The 17,503-nt window shown below is 37.1% G+C and overlaps 1 protein-coding gene and 1 pseudogene across 3 annotated transcripts in view; one reads left to right on the forward strand and one right to left on the reverse strand.

The window, feature by feature from the left end:
- The window catches only part of VWA8 (von Willebrand factor A domain containing 8), a 442,846-nt gene that overhangs the window by 380,322 nt on the left and 45,021 nt on the right, over nucleotides 1-17,503 (reverse strand). The gene's annotated exons all lie outside the window — the stretch shown is intronic.
- Nucleotides 1,725-3,730, forward strand: LOC138146645 (protein NipSnap homolog 2 pseudogene; annotated as a pseudogene).

Genomic DNA, 17,503 nt, shown 5'->3' on the forward strand with positions numbered 1-17,503 from the left:
AGTGATGTGACTGACCTTAATGTCACCATAACTGAAAATGCCAATAATCACAACAGAAAGAAGAGTCTTCATAAACCTCAATTTGACTACAAGGCATATCTCTTAAAGAGATCACAGACAGGGGTGGCTAGGTGGTGCAGTGAATAGAGCATCGGCCCTGGAGTCAGGAGGACCTGGGTTCGGACCCGACCTAAGACACTAAACACAAAAACTAGCCATGTGACCTTGGACAAGTCACTTAACCGCAATTGCCCTCCAAAAAGCAAAAAAAAAAGAGAGATCACAAACAGAGGGAAAGTGTCCACAGAAATAATAACAGCATCTTTTTTTTTTCCACTGTGGCACAGTACTGGAAACACAGTGGGTACCAATCAATTGAAGAATGACTGAACATCCCATTGGCAGGAAAACCCACCACCACCAGAAGCTCCCTTCCTCCTTTGCTCCCTCCTCAGCTGAAGTCTTCCAGAACTCTGCTTTAACGTTCACATGGATTAAATTTAAGGGAAGTCACTAACCATAATCTTTCTAGTGAGATGGAGGACTACCAAGACTTGCCATCTGTCCTCTGTGCCTTACTATCTGCCCTATCTCCCTAAGATGCCAATCCCACCAATGTCATCTGACTTAATGACATCATCTAAGGATCTGTGGATGCTGCCTGTAGCATAGATGGTAAATCATTAGGACTTCCCAGCTTTTCTGTCTGAATTATGTTCCCCTAATTAAACTGCTTCTCTCTTGGAGAGAAGAGACTGTCTAGTTTCTTCTGTTCTTTTCTCTAATGCCTGCAACTGTGCTTGACACTTAGCAAGAATTTGATAAATCCTTTTTTATTCACTCATTTATTTATGTTGTGCCATAATAAATTACAATGGGAAGTGCATTTAGAGAGTCCTGGAAAGACTTAAATGAACTAAAACTGAGTAAAGTGGAGGGGAGGGTCAATTTATACATTAATTACAATGCTGTAAAGGAAAACAATTATTATTATTTTTTGAGACTAGGTCTTCTATCTCACCTAGGCTAGAATTAAGCAGCCAATCACAGACCAAGCCCAAAATTGACTAACTTAGAAGCTTTGATCTGCAATGGGGAACAGAAAAAAGATGGAGGAATAAGGTAGAAAGTTGCCCGAACTCTTCAAACAACTATAAAAAAATGCCTGAAAAAGGATTCTGAACTGACAGAACCAACAAAAAGATGGGATCAAACAAATTTCCAGGCCAAGACAACTTAGAAGACCAGAAAAAAAGTTCTGACTCACTTGGGTAAAAAGGGAACACTCAGTGCAGAAGGTGTCCAGCCAAGTCAGCATTAGGCCCTGCCCCAGCAAGCCAATGGGAGACCCCAAGTCCCAGCACAGGTCAGCAACTAAGGCCCCAGCACAACAGATCAGTGGCAGCAGGACACTGTGAGGCGTCAAGTCCTCAGCACAGCAGGCCAGTTGCCAGACACTGTAACCTGGGAGCAGTAAGTAGGCTGGCAGTCAGACCTCACAGTCCCAATTCAGTAGGTAAGTGGTCAGGCCCCCACAGCCCTGGCACAGCAAATGATAGGCCGGGCCTCTAGCCTCCCAGTGCAAGAAGCTGAGGTTAGCTCCCCACTTCACCCCTATAAAAGAGTTCAATGCAAAAAACCATTAAATAGGTCGAGTGGTGCTGGTATGGGGGAGGGGGCGGCGGGCTCGGGGGGAGGGGGGAGAGCGGAGGCGCCAGAGCAAGATGGGGGTGCGAGTGCTGCAGTCCCTGGGAGCGCCTTCCCCCCCCCCACCGCCTGTGGCCGGCCCTCAGGGGCCTGACAACTTCTATAAACAGACCTCGGGAAGATAGTTGGCTGAAATCTTTATTTGTCCAGAAAGTTGACCCAAGAAAAGATGCTCATTTCAATCTCCTAGCCAAAAAAGAAACAAGTAGTCTGTACAAAATACAGTTTCACAATGTGAAGCCAGAATGCCTGGAAGCATACAACAAAATTTGTCAAGAGGTGCTGCCAAATATTCATGAAGAGAAACACTACCCTTGTACCTTGGTGGGCACTTGGAATATGTGGTACGGGGAGCAAGATCAGGCTGTCCACCTCTGGCGGTATGAGGGAGGCTACCCAGCCCTCAATGAGGTCATGAGTAAGCTCAGAGAAAATAAGGAATTTGTGGCCTTCCGTAAGGAGAGAGGCAGCATGCTGCTTTCTCGGAAGAACCAGCTGCTACTGGAGTTCAGCTTCTGGAGTGAACCTGTCCCCAGGCCAGGGCCTAATATATATGAACTCAGGTCTTACCAACTTAGGCCAGGAACAATGATTGAATGGAGCAACTATTGGGTTCGTGCAATTCGTTTTAGGCAGGACAATGAGGAAGCAAGTTGGAGGGTTTTTCTCTCAGATTGGGCAATTATATATGGTGCATCGTCTTTGGGCTTACAAAGACCTGCAGTCCAGGGAAGACACCCGGAATGCTGCGAGGCATAAACACGGCTGGGAAGAATTGGTATATTACACAGTGCCCCTAATTCAGGAAACGGAATCAAGAATCATGATACCCCTGAAGATTTCACCCCTCAAATAAAGTTGGAATTGTCATGTGCCTACATAGATTTAAGTGACAAGTAATTGTCTTTAATTAATTTTATGGTATACATTGTATATCATGGTAAGAGAAACACTGAAATATAAAACTGCTGTATGTAGCTTATTAGAGAGACTTCTTTTCTTTAGACTCTAAATGTTCATATAAAAGTTAATTACAAAAGAAAAAAGAAAATTGGCTCATTCTAACAGTGCTCAGTGGTCTTTTGTGAAATATCACTGTTTTGATCCAACGTATCTTACACAAGCCCAGTAGGGAAAAGAGGAAACAGACTACAATTTGAATAATTTCCTAATAAGAACTCAATCATGAAACCAATTTTTTGATATTTATTTATGATAAACAAATCTACTCAAGGGTTACCAGGTTCAGATTAATTTTCTTCCTGTTTCAGGAAGAGCTCTGGACTCTGTTCGCTCACTCCTAATTCTAGCACGGTTACTCCAGCAGTTTTTCTGATTATTGAACTAGAAACAAATCATGAACGTGTGTACCCAGCACTTGAAAATGTTCTAATCCATTCTCCTCTGTAATCAGTTGTAAATCCTAGGAGACTGTAACATGGCCAGTCTGGTTGTGGCTGATATATACACCCAAGCAAGAATCCAGTTTGATAAAGCGTTACAATGATGTCTACATGAAAAAAAAAATCACTGCATTGAACCTGTTCTTTGGACTGCATGATCTCTAGTTTTGAAATAAACACCTTGAAGAGCACTGATTTTTTTAAAAAAAATATTTTTCTATAACGAAACACATAGCACTAGGAAAAGAGGTTTTATTTTATAAGCAATCACATGTGACCTCAAGATTCATTTTCTGAGTCAATATTTTAATAAATATACAGCAGATATTTCTGAGGCCGTGTGAAGGTGGTGCATGTTGAGATGTTAAGGTTGGCATACATCAGAATACTCTGTCTAGTTCTGTCCAATTTCATTTCTGAATGTAGTGTACCAATTTTGTTTGTGTCTGTAATAATGTGGAAGTCCTATTGAAATGAACACCTTGTCTGACCCAAAGTTTAAAAATTGCTGTGTGAATACAATGTATATAAATCTCTTCCCAACGTCTAACTTGTACATGTCAAGGCTTTTCTGCAAAAGCACATAAAGTCAATAAAATCCTTTTAATTTTCAAAAAAAACCCATTAAATAGGCTGGAAAATGACCAAAAAACAAACCAAAAAAAAGAACCTGACCATAGAAAGTTGCTATGGTGACAAGGAAATCAAAGCACAGACTCAGAAAAGGACAACAATGTAAAACTATTTACATGTGAAGCCTCAAAGAAAAATGTGAATTGGTCTCAAAAAATGTGAATTGCTCTCTCCCCCTGCCAAAAAATAGAAGAGAACAAATAAAGGATTTTTTAAAATGCAAAAAAAGAGAGGTAGGAAAAAAACTGGGAAAATAAATGAGAGTGATACAAGAAAATCATGAAAAAGAGTCAACAGCTTAGTAAAGGAAGCACAACAAAATGTAAAAAAAAAAAAAAAAAGACTTATAAATATCTACTGAAGAAAACAACTCCTTAAAAAGTAGAATTGGGCTTTCTCATTCAGCCAGCCAAGATACCAAAAGGGAAGAAGGCCAAGGGGAAGAAGGTGGCTCTGGCCCCTGCTGTCTTGAAGAAGCAAGAGGCCAAGAAAGTGGTCAATCCTTTGTTTGAGAAGCGTCCTAAGAATTTTGGCATTGGTCCAGACATCCAGCCCAGAAGGGACCTTACTCAACTTGTCAAGTGGCCTTGGCACATCAGACTTTAGAGCCAAAGGTCTATCCTTTACCAGCATTTGAAGGTTCCACTAGCAATTAGCCAGTTCACCCAAGCTTTGCATCGTCAGACAGCTACTCAACTGTTTAAACTGGCTCACAAGTACAGACCCAAGACAAAGCAAAACAAGAAGCAAAAGCTGCTGGCTTGGGCTGAACAAAAGGCTGCAGGCAAAGGAGATGTCCCCACTAAGAGACCACCTGTTCTCAGAGCAGGTGTTAACACTGTTACTACTCTGGTAGAAAACAAGAAAGCACGGTTGGTAGTGATTGCACATGACATGGACCCCATTGAGCTAGTGGTCTTCCTGCTTGCCTTGTGCCAAAAAATGGGGTTCCTTACTGTATTATCAAAGGTAAAGTGAGACTTGGTCACTTAGTTCACAGAAAGAACTACACAAGCATTGCCTTCACACAGGTTAACCCTGAAGATAAGGGAGTCCTGACTGAGCTGGTAGAAGCCAATTATAACAATAGATATGATGAGATCCATAGTCACTGGGGTGGAAATGTTCTGGGTTCAAAATCAGTGGCTCATATCACCAAGCTGGAAAAGGCAAAAGCTAAGGAACTTGCAAACAAATTGGGTTAAATATATATTTGATTTTCCCTATGTAAAAATAAAAATTTAAACAAACAAACACAAAAAAAAAGTAGAATTGGCAAAATGGAAAAGGAGGAACAAAAGCTCAGTGAAAAAAATAATTCCTTGAGCTGTCTGGGAGGGCGGAGCCAAGATGGCAGAGTAGAAGCAGGACCTCCTCATGGCTCTGGCTTCCGCCTTCCCCAATCCATGTAAAAAGGGGACTCTAAACAAACTTTGTAGCTGCAGAACCCACAAATGACACAGAGAAGCTAACCTCCCGCTGAGGACAGCCTGGCAGGCCGGCAGGAATCCAGAGCAGCCCAATGCCAAGGCTTTAGTCCCAGGACGGGCCTTACCAGCAGCCAGCCAGAGGGACTCCAGATCAGCAGCAGTTGTGGCCATTTCCAGATTTATCAACACACAGATGCAAAGGACAAAGTGAGAGGTCAGTGCAGTTTGGACTTTGGGACCAGTAAATGGGAGTGCATGGCTTTTATCCCAGGGGCGAGAAGCCACTGAGACACTAGCACAGCCAGCCAGTGCCACATGGCAGCTTCAGCTCCTGGCCTGCTGAGTGTAGGGGGACCAAGCACCAGTCTGAGGGGTAATCGCTCTTGCTTTAACCTTCTTGGATCTGGATTGCAGTCTAGGGTGGAGGTCCTGGGGTGTGTGTCCAGCTTGCCAGAGCGTGTGGAGACCTCAGAGAGGGCACTCATCTAATACCTCCAGCAGCTGAGAAAACCCCAGCATTTGGGACAAAAGCTCCTGTCTGGTGGCAGAGTCCTACTGTGGCAAAAAGCCCAAAAATCAAATCATTGAGTGGCAAAATGAGCAGGCAAAGGAAACAAAGCAGACAGAAGATTCCAACATTAAACTCCTATTTTGGGGACAAAAAGGAGCAAAGCATGGAACAGGAGGAAGACAGTGAAGTCAGAACTCCTGCACTAAAAGCTTCAAAGGAAAATACAAGCTGGTTACAGTCCATAGAGGACCTTAAGAAGCAGATAAGAGGAATGGAGGAAAAATTGGGAAGAGAAATGGGAACAATGCAAGAAAATTATGAAATGAGAGTCAACAGCCTGACTGAGGAAAATAATATCTTATAAAACAGACTGACTCAAATGGCAAAGGAGGCTCAAAAAGGCAATGAAGAGAAGAATGCCTCAAAAAGCCGAATTTGCCAGATGGAAAAAGAATCTCAAAAGCTCACTGAGGAGAATCATTGCTTCAGAGTTAGATTGGAGCAAATGGAAGGTAATGACTTTATGAGAAATCAAGATGCTGTTAAACAAATCCAAACAAATGAAAGAATAGAAGGCAATGTGAAATATCTCATGGGAAAAACCACTGACCTGGAAAATAGATCCAGGAGAGATAATTTAAAAATTAGTGGACTACCTGAAAGCCATGATCAAAGTAAGAACCTAGAAATCATCCTCCAGGAAGTTCTCAAAGAAAACTGCCCTGATGTTTTAGAATCATAGGGCAAAATAGAGGTTGAAAGAATCCACCGATCACCCCCTGAAAAAGATCCCAAAAAGAAAACTCCTAGGAATATTATAGCCAGGTTCCGGAATTCCCAGATTAAGGAGAGAATATTACAAGAAGCCAGGAAGAAACAATTTGAATATTGTGGAAACACAATCAGGATAACCCAGGATCTGGCAGCTTCTACACTGAGGGATCGAAGGGCTTGGAATATGATATTCTGGAGGGCAAAGGAGCTGGGATGAAAACCAAGAGTCACCTACCCAGCAAAACTGAGTATCATGTTTCAGGGGAAAATATGGTCATTCAGTGGAATAGAGGACTTTCAAGCATTCTTGCTGAAAAAAACAGAGTTGAATAGAAAATTTGACATTCAGATACAAGAAGCAAGAGAAGCATGAGAAGGTAAACAGGAAAAAGAAATCATAAGGAACTTATCAAAGTTGAACTATTAACATTCCTACATGGAAAAACAATAATTGTAACTTATGAAACTTTTCTCAGTAGTTGAAATGATTAGAAATATATATATATCTATATATGAGGGTATATGGGCATATGAATACATATGTGAATGTGTGTATATATGTTCACAAGTATACATAGATTTCTGGCAGAAATGAATGATGTAAATCAGAAGTTAATAAAGCATTTGAAAAAATAAAAATAAGAAAAAAATAATTCCTTAAAAACCAAAATTAGGCAAGTGGAAGCTAATGACTCCAGTCCTAAAACCAGAGAATAAATTAGAAATTAAAAGAATCCACCAATCACCTCCTTTAAAAAATCCCAAAATGAAAACTTCCAGGAAGATTACAGTCAAATTCCAGAGTTTCAAGGTCCAGGAGAAAATACTACAAACAGACAAAATGAAACAATTCAAATATCATGGAACCACAGTCAGAATTACACAGGATTTAGCAGCTTCTACATTAAAGGACTGGTGGGCTTGGAGTAGGATACTCCAGAAGGCAAAGGAGCTAGGATTACAACCAAGAATCACCTATCCAGCAAAACTGAGCATAATCCTTTGGGGGGGTGGGGATGAATATCCAAAGAAATAAAGGGATTTCAAGCATTCTTGAGGAAAATACCAGAGGTGAACAAAAAGTCTGATCTTCAAATACAAGACTCAAAAGAGCATAAAAAGGTAACAGGAAAGAGAAAACACAAGGGATTCAATAAGGTTAAACAGTTTACATCTCTATACAGGAAGATGATACTTATAAATCTTAAGAACTGTATCATTATTTGGGCATTTAGAAGGAATATACAAAGACAGAGAGTGTGAGTATATATGATTTTGAAGGGATGATATGCAAAAAACCAACAATATTAAGGGATGAGAAAGAAATTATACCAGGATAAGAGAGGGAAAAGAGGAAGAATAAGGTAAATTATTTCATTATTATAGTGGAGGGAAAGATGGTGGGGGTGGAGGCATCACTTGAACCCTACACATTGGAATTGGCCCAAAGAAGAAATAACATATATACTCTGCTGGATATAAAATCTGCCTTACCCTATAGGTTAATGGGAGAAGGATAGGAAAAGGAGAGGGGGACTGATAGAAGGAAGAACATACTGGAGGAGGCACTGATAAGAAGCAAAATACTAGTGAGGAAGGACAGGGTAAAAGGGGAAAGAGAATATACAGGGTAAAACTAGGATGAATAGAAATACATAGTAATCATAACTGTGAATATGACTGTGATGAACCCACACACAAAATTTAAGCGCATAGCAGAATAGATTAAAAAACAGAATCCTGCTATATGTTGTTTACAAGAAACACATTTGAAACAGAGATACACACACAGAGTAAAGGGAAGGGGATTGAAACAGAATATAATATGCTTTAGTGGAAGTAAAAAAAAAAGCAGGGGTAGACATCATAATCTCAGACAAAGCAAAAGCAAATATAGATCTAATTAAAATAGATAAGAAAAGAAACTATATCTTGCTAAAAGGCACCACAAAGAATGAAGTAACATCAATACTAAACATATATGCACCAAATGGTATGGCATCCAAATTTTCAGAAAAGTTAAATAAGTTATGGGAGGAAATAAACAATAAAACTATACTAGAAGGAGAATGTAACTTTCCCTTCTCTGAACTAGTTAAATCTAATAAAAAGATAAATAAGAAAGAAGTTAAAGAGGCAAATAGAATTTTAGAACAGTTAGATAAAATAGACCTCTGGAGAAAACTAAATATAGAAAGAAAGGAATATATCTTTTTCTCAGTAGTACATGGCACTTACATGAAAACTGACCATGAATATGGGCATAAAAGTGTCACAATCAAATGAAGAAAGGCAGAAATATTAAACACATCCTTTTTAGATAATAATGAAATAAAAATTACATTCAATAATGGCCATGGAAAGATAGATTAAAAATTAATTGTAAACTAAATAATTAAATCCTAAAGAATGAGGGGGTCAAAGAACAAATCATAGACACAATAATTTTATTAAAGAGAATGACAACAAGGAGACAACATACCAAAATTTATGATATGCAGCCAAAGCAGTACTTAGAGGAAATTTTACATAAATTGGACATGCAACTAAAACTACTAGAAAAAGAAAAAATTAAAAATCTCCAATTAAACACTAAACTAGAAATTCTGAAACTCAAAGGAGAGATGAATAAAATTGAAAGTAAAAAAACCTTTGAATAAGGAAAAGTAGGAGTTGGTTTTATAAAAACAACAATAACAAGAAAATAGATAAAACATTGGTTAATTTGATTTTGTAAAAAAAAAAAAAAGAAGAAGAAGAAAATTACCATTACCAAATCACTAATATCAAAAATGAAAAGGCTGATTCACCACCAATGAAGAGGAAATTAAAGCAACTATTAGGAGATATTTTGTCCAATTATATGCCAACAAATCTGACAATCTAAGTGAAATGGATGAATATTCACAAAAATAAAAGATCCCAGGTTAACAGAAGAATAGAATACTTAAATAATCCCATCCTAGAAAAAGAAATTGAACAAGTCAACAGTAAATCCCTTAGAAACCCCCCCTAGGGTCAGATGTATTCACAAGCAAATTCTACTAAACATTTAAAGAACCATTCCAATACTATATAAAGTGTGAATATGAATTTGGAAAAATAGTTTAAGAAGGAGTCCTACCAAATTCCTTTTATGATACAAATATGGTGCTGATGTCTAAACCAGGAAAAGTTACGAGAGAAAAAAAAATTATAGACTAACTTTCCTAATGAATATTGATACAAAAATATTAAATAAAATACTAGTAAGGAGACCACAGCAAAATATCCCAAGGGTCATACACTTGATCAGGTGGGATTTATACCAGGAATGTAGGCATAGTTCTACATTAGGTCAACAATTAGCATTACTGAACATATCAATAACAAAACCAAGAGAAAACATGATTATCTCAACAGATACAGAAAAGGTTTCTGACAAAATACAACATCCATGGCTATTTAAAAACATTAGAGAAAATAGACATAAATGAAGCATTCCTTAAAATAATAAACAATATCTATCTAAAACCATAAGTAAGCATTATCTGTAATGAAGTTAGATGCCTTCCCAAAAAGATGTAAAGGAAAGCAAGGATGTCCATTATCACCACTATTCGATATTATACTAGAAATGTTAGCTATAGCAATAAGAGGGGAAAAAAAGAAATTGTAAGAAATAGAATAAGCAACAAGGAAACAAAACTCTCACTCTTTACAGATGATATGATGGTATAACTTAGAATTCTAGAGAATCAACTAAAAAACTAGTTGAAATACACAACAACTTTAGCAAAGTAGCAGAATATAAAATAAACTCACATAAATCATCAGCATTTCTATATAATACCAACAAAGTGCAGCACAAATGAAAGAGAAATTCCATTTAAAAGAACTCTAGACAATATAAAATACTCGGGAATTTACCCATCAAGACAAACCCTAGCTGAGTCAGTATAATAAAAATGACAATTCTAGTTAAATTAATTTACTTATTATGGGCCACATCCATCAAACTAACAAAAAATTGTTTTATAAGAATTAGAAAAAAATAATAAAATCCATCTGGAAGAACAAAAGGCCAACAATATCTAGGGAATTAATGGAAAAAAAAACCCAACATGAAGGAAGGTAGCTTGGCTATACCAGATTTCAAATTGTATTATAAAGTGGTGATTATGAAAATAATCTAGTACTGGATATGAAAAAGAGTGGTGGGTCAGTGGAACAGAAGACACAGTTGTAAATAATCACAGTAAATGATTGTCTAATAAACCCAAATACCCCAGTTTGGGGGACAAGAACTTTACTGGACTATTATTTATTTTCCTATTTGAAAAAAACTGCTGGGAAAACTTGAAAACAGTATGGAAGAAAAGTGTATACTAGCATTTACACTATATAGCAAGACAAGGTCAAAATGGGTATATAATTTAGACATAAAGGGTGATACCATCAGCACTTTAGGAGAGCAAGGAATAGTTTGCCTGTCAGATCGATGAAAAAAGGAAGAGTATATGACTGAACAATAGATAGAGAATATTATGAAATATAAAATAGATAATTTTGATTACATAAAAAGATTCTGAACAAACAAAATCAATGCAACCAAGAATAGAAGGAAAAGCAGGAGTCTGGGAAAGAATCTTTACAGTAAGTGTCTCTGATAAAGGGTTCATTTCTAAAATATATAGAGAACTGAGTGAAATTTATAAGAATTTAAGTCATTCCCCAATTGATAAATGGTCAAAGGGCATGAACAGGCAATTTTCAGACAAAGTAATCAAAGCTATCTACAACCATATGAAAAATTCTCTAAATCACTATTGATTGGAGAAATGTAAATTAAAACAACTCTGAGGTACCACCTCACACCAATCAAATTGGCTAATATGACAGAAAAGGAAAATTATAAGTATTGGAGGGGATGTGGGAAAACTGCAATACTATTGCACTGCTGAAGGTATAAAGTGATTCAATTATTCTGGAGAGAAATGTGGAATTATGTACAAAGAGCTATAAAATCATCCTTTGACCCAGCAATACCACTACTAGGTCTGTACCCCAAAGAGATCCAGGAAAAGGGAAAAGGATCTATTTGTGCAAGAATATTTATAGCAGTTCTTTTTGTGGTGGCAAAGAACTGGAAACTAAGGGGATGTCAAACAATTCAGGAATGGCTGAACAAGTTATGATATATGAATACAATGTAATATTATTGTGTTATAAGAAATGACGAGCAGGCTGACTTCAGAAAAACCTGGACTTACATGAACTGATGCAAAGTGAAGTCAGCAGAACCAGGAGAACATTGTACACAATAATAGCAACATTGTGTGATTATCAACTATGAAAGACATAGCTCTTCTTAGCAATACAATGATCCCAGACAATTCCAAAGGACTCGTGATGAAAAATGCTATCCATATACAGAGAAAGAACTGATGGAGTTTTAATGCAAATTGAAGCATACTATTTTAATTTTATTTTTTTATGTTTTTTTCTTTTTGTCTGTGTCTTTCATAACATGACTAACATGGAAATATGTTTTGTATGACTACACATGTATAACCTATATCAAATTGCTTACTATCTAAGGGAAGGGTGAGGGGAGGAAGGGAGAAAATTTGGAACTCAAAATTTTAAAAACATGAATGTTAAAAAATTGTCTTTACATGTAACTGTGAAAAATAAGATATCATTAAAAAAAAAAAGCTCTGACCTGCGCCCATTGGCATCTCCTTAGGCAGCCTGATATACCCTACTTTAGCATACTCTTTGATTAGCTTTAGCCTTATTGAAGAACTTGGAACTCTTGAACTCAAGAGATCCAGAAGGCTTAATGCTGGAACAATGATCTACAGGGGTGGGGAACCTGCAGCCTCAAGGCCACATGTGGCCCACTAGGTCCTCAAGTGCAGCCCTTTTGACTGAGTCCAAGTGTTACAGAACAAATACTCTTATTAAGGGTGAACAGAGGTGAACAGAGACCTCTCTAGGCTGTAACAAGGAGAAAAAAATAAAAGAAAGGCCAGGTCTTAGAGATACTGCAGAAGCAAAATCAACAAGATTTAATAGCTTATTGAATGTGGATGAGAAAGAAAGAGCGAAGTGCTAAGAGAGGATAGGAAAAGGGGAGAGTCAGTCAAATCGACGAGCAATTATTAAGCATACAAAGATAATGATGAGATTTAACCATAGTTAACTGGGAAGATAGTGGTGCTATCAATTGAAAAAGGAATTAAAGAAAGTAACAAGTTTTGGAGTTGATGGCAGGTTTCATTTTCAAATATGTTGAATTTGAGATGCCAGCAAGACATCTCAGTAGATACATCCAGTAAACAGCCTGAACTACATGACTGCAATTCAGGGGAAAGGAAGTGGTTAGAAATAAATATTTGGGAGGCATCTGAAGAAATCAAAAGCATTTATTAAGCACCAATCATGTGCCATATACTGTGCTAGATATTAGGGTTAGATAAAAAAATGAAACAATACCTACTCTCACAGACCTTAATTTCTAGCAGTGGAGATAACAATTCATATATAGTTATATAAAAAATAAATAAATTCAGAATGAATAGATATAAAATAAATACAAGGTAGTCAGAAAAAATTTAGAGAGGAAAGGCACTTACAGTTGGGACAATGGGGATAGGCTTAGTGTAGAAGGTGGTGATTGAACTGCATCTCAAGTTGAAGGAAGTGAAGGATTCTGTGAAGTAGAAATGAGGAGGGAGGGCATTTCATGTATGAGGGATGGACAGTTTAAAGGAGGAGCCATGTGAGATGAAAGTCATGTGTTAAGAACAGAGAAGAGGGTAGTTTGGCTGGCTGTACCATACATGGTTGTAAGGAGAATAATATAAAGCAAGGTAAGAAAAATAAATTGGGCCAAGTTGCAAAATGCTTCAAAAGCCAAAAGAGTATATTTTATCCTAGAGGTAATGGAGAAGCACTAAAGTTAACTGAATTGGGGCACATCAGATTTCTGTTTAAGGAAATTACTGTTGCAGAAATGTGAAGGATGGATTGGGATGGAAAGAGCTTTGAGGCAAGGAAATCAAATGGGAGGCGATTGCAATAGTTTAGGGGAGCAACAATAAATATCTGAACTAAGTTGGTGCATTGTGTGAGTGAGTATAGAGAAGGAGAAAGATGCAAGAGATGTTATAAAGGTTGAAACTGCAAGATGTGGCAAATGATTATACATATGAGATGAGGGAGATTGAGGAAGAGAAAATAATATAAAAGTAATGGGTCTAGGAGACTAGAAGATTGATGGTGCCTTTTAAAAAAATAAGGAAGTCTGGAAGAGGAGAGGGATTGAGGGGAAAGATAATGAGTTCTGTTTAGGAGATGTTGTGTTTGACATGCCTCCGGGATACCCAGTCTGAAATGCCCAAAAGATAGTCATAACCAAAGTTATGATAGAGAACAGAATGACCATGAGAAAAAGTAAAGAGAAATAATATAATGGCAAAGAAAAAGCCTCAGGCCACATTGAATTTAGGGACAGGGAGGACTATGAGGACCCACTGAAGGAAACAGAATAAATAGTGGGATTCACAGGAAAGTGACTTGTAATATGTGGTATCATGGAGACCAAGTAAGAAAGGAACCTACATTTAATAGAGAGAAAACTTTAAACCAAATGGGTGAAGTGAAATGACTGCAATAATTTACAACTTAAATTATATATTGCTTCATTCAGAAATAGACAATATTAGAGTAACACTTTTTGTCATAGCAAAGAAGTGTAAGCAAAGTTGATACCCATCAACTGGGTAATGGCTAAAGAAATTGTGATACATTAATATAATGGAAGAAAAAAATGGCAAGTATGATAACTACAGAGATTCATAAAGAGACTTAGATAAAAACAATATTCACAATGATTACAACAATGAAAATGGAAAGAAGAACAACCCCAAAATAATTAAAGTTAATGGTGCAAAATTACAAATACCATACATGGCCCCAAAGAAGTATGAGAAGATACCTTCATTCATTCCTTTGAGAGGTTCCTGGGTATGAAACATTGCATATATTTTCAGATATTTTCTGTTATTTTTGCTTATTCTTTTTTTTCTTCCTCTTCCTTTTCTTTTAAAAATAATATTTGTTAGGTAAGATGACTCTTTAGGAGGGGGATGGATGCAGGGGGAAATCTGGGTGATGTAAAAATAATGGAATAAAAATTTCTTTTTAAAACAGGCATTTAGTCTTATCTTCCTGGTCAATAACATCAAGCCCTGAAGACATAGAAAAAAAGATGTTTTATAGACAAAAGTAATTAACAAGATAGATTTCTACATTTTTATTCCCTAAGGCTTAAAGCTGGAAATATTTTAAAAGGACTATAAGCTCAACAACTTCTCTGAACAGAGAAATCTGAACAGAATCAATAGTATTTATTTTAAAATTATGTTTTAGGCAGATTGTGGACTATTCTTTTATTCACATAAGAAAAGCTGGTTAAATGTATAATGTATAGCATTGATATAAACAGGGTTTACAAATTAAATCTTTCATATTTATATTCTCATGCATTTTTAAACTACAAATTAAAAATGTGGAAAGATAAAAAAAATCAATATTTGAAATACAGATCAAGTAATGTAGGTCAATGATGGTGCCAATTTCATATGACAATATAGCTTTATCCAGTATGTGAAAGCAAGGGATCAGTGATTAGTACTAGAGATAAAATCATGTGAGACCATTCCTTTATTAAAAGCTTATGTTCAAGGCTTCTGTCTCACATAATTTTTTTTTAATTTTAAAGAAGATAATTTTATAGCAACAGCTTCTGGTTCAGAAGAGGAAAAAAATAGTCTATTGATAAAAACCTCGAATTCTTAAATGAAGTCTCCTCCACATTCAAAGCTAACAGTGAGAGGATATTAGGGGTACTTGAAAGAATATTTATAGAATTATAGTGTTTTCTATGATCTTAATTAAATTCATAGTACTAATTCATAATAACTTCTTTCATCTACCCATTAAATTTCTTAGATTCTTGCTTAAAAATAACTACTGACTTCTTCATTGTCAGAAACACCTAAGTTCTAAACTCACTTCAGATACTAGATGTGGTTTTGGGCAAGTAACATACTTTTGAGTCAGTTTTGTAATACACAAAATGAGGAGAATAATTAATACCTGGGGTGCTTGTCTCATACCCAGTTTGCTGTAAGGCACAAATGAGATAATCTATATGAAATGCTTTGCAAATCTTAAATCTTCAAAGTCAAAGCAAGTATTTTGTTTGTAATTTTTATTATTGCTACATGACATAGTCTCTTTCTCATTCTCTTCCTCTTGAGTACTCTGTTAATACATGACACTAAAGACTACTTTCAAGGATAGGCATAAGGATAAAAGTCTCATATTGGGTTCAAAATAACAACTTCACACACAGAACATGAGGGAAAGTAGTCAAACAATGGTTCATGTGAAGAAGACTTGGGGACTTTAGATGACTTCATGTTCAACACAAGTCAATTATCTGGCACAGCAGTCAACAAAAAATAATTTTAAACCACAATGATAAGCAAAATATTCATATACTGGAGTTGATTAATCCGCTATCATCTGCCCCAGCAATATTGTGATCAAAAGAGATGATGTGCAAACAGCTTTGCAAACCAGGCATCTGACTATGTTAGGCAATCAACTCCATTAGAAGGCAACTACAATAGTCCAGGTGAGAGGTGATAAGGCACTCATGGCTATTTGCAAAGTCAGAAGATGATTTATGAGAGATGTGGTGGCAACATAAAAGGTAAGATCTGTCAATCAATCTTATATGTGAGGTAAAGAAGAGTGAGAAGTTAAGGACAGCACAGAAGTTGTAGACTTGAGAGACTAAAAGCATGGTGGTAGCTTCAACAGTAAAAAGGAACTTGAAAAAGGGGAAAGATTTTGAGGGAAAGATAATGAGTTCTGTTTTGTACATGATGGAATTGACAGATGAATTGGACATAACAGTTCTAAATGTCAAAGGACATTTTGTGATGTGGGATGGGGTTGGACTGTACCTAACCCTGCGTTCTGCCCAGGGCTTTGAGGATGACTGGAACCCCCACCTGGAAGAAGTTTCTAGTCAACTGTCCCACCTGACTCTGGTTCGGCCGAGGGCCTACCACGTCAGTAGGTGCTCCTGCTCTCCTCCTCAAGGATGGCTGGTATAGATATGGATGTCGTTTGCATAGAGATAATTTAACCCATGGGAGCTGATGATATTACCAAGTGGGAAAGTGTAGAAGGAAGAGGAGAGGAACTAAGACAGAGCTCTGGGATACATCCACAAATGGGAAGCAATATAATAATGATAATGAACCAGCAAAGGAGACAGAATGAAAAGAAATGTTCAGAGAGGAGAACCAAGTTAAAGCAGTTTTACCAAAACCCTGAGGCAAGAATACACAGCAGAAGAGAATAGTCAATAGTGTCTAACGCTCCAGAAAGGACAAGAAAAATAGAGACAGAGAAAAAGGAATCAGATTTGACAATTAAGAGATCATTGTTAGTTGATGCCAGAAGCAAAGAAAAGAAAGAAAGGTTTTTTTAAGGATGGAGATAGCTTTAAGTAAGCTACAAAGCCATAGGAAAGAAACCAGCAAACAGTAAGAGACTAAAGATTACACAGTGAGGATAACTGTGGAGGTAATTTGATGGAGAAGACAGGAGGGGACTGGATAAGGGTATATGTAACAAGGTTAGCTTTGCTGAGGAGAAGGATTCACTGTTCCTTAGAGAATGCAATTAAGGAGGAGAGAATGGGAGATGACATCAAGGAGTTTTGAGATACAAGGAGAAAAGAAGGAGCTCATGGCAAATGGTCCCTACTTTGTATTTTGTCATTCAAATGAGGCAATAATGGACATGTGGTCTTGGGTAAGTCATTTAAGACTATAAATTGAAGAACAACTGATGATCTGCATTGTTGAAAGGAATTTCTTAGCCCAACAAAATCACCGGTCTAGTACAAAGTACGTGCATGTGTGTGCAAGCGCACATACACACACACACACACACACACACACACACACACACAC

Source organism: Petaurus breviceps, unplaced genomic scaffold (assembly GCF_028583685.1).
Source record: "Petaurus breviceps papuanus isolate PSGF00001 unplaced genomic scaffold, PetGlider_PUasm1.0 90769, whole genome shotgun sequence".
Lineage (NCBI taxonomy): Eukaryota > Metazoa > Chordata > Mammalia > Diprotodontia > Petauridae > Petaurus > Petaurus breviceps.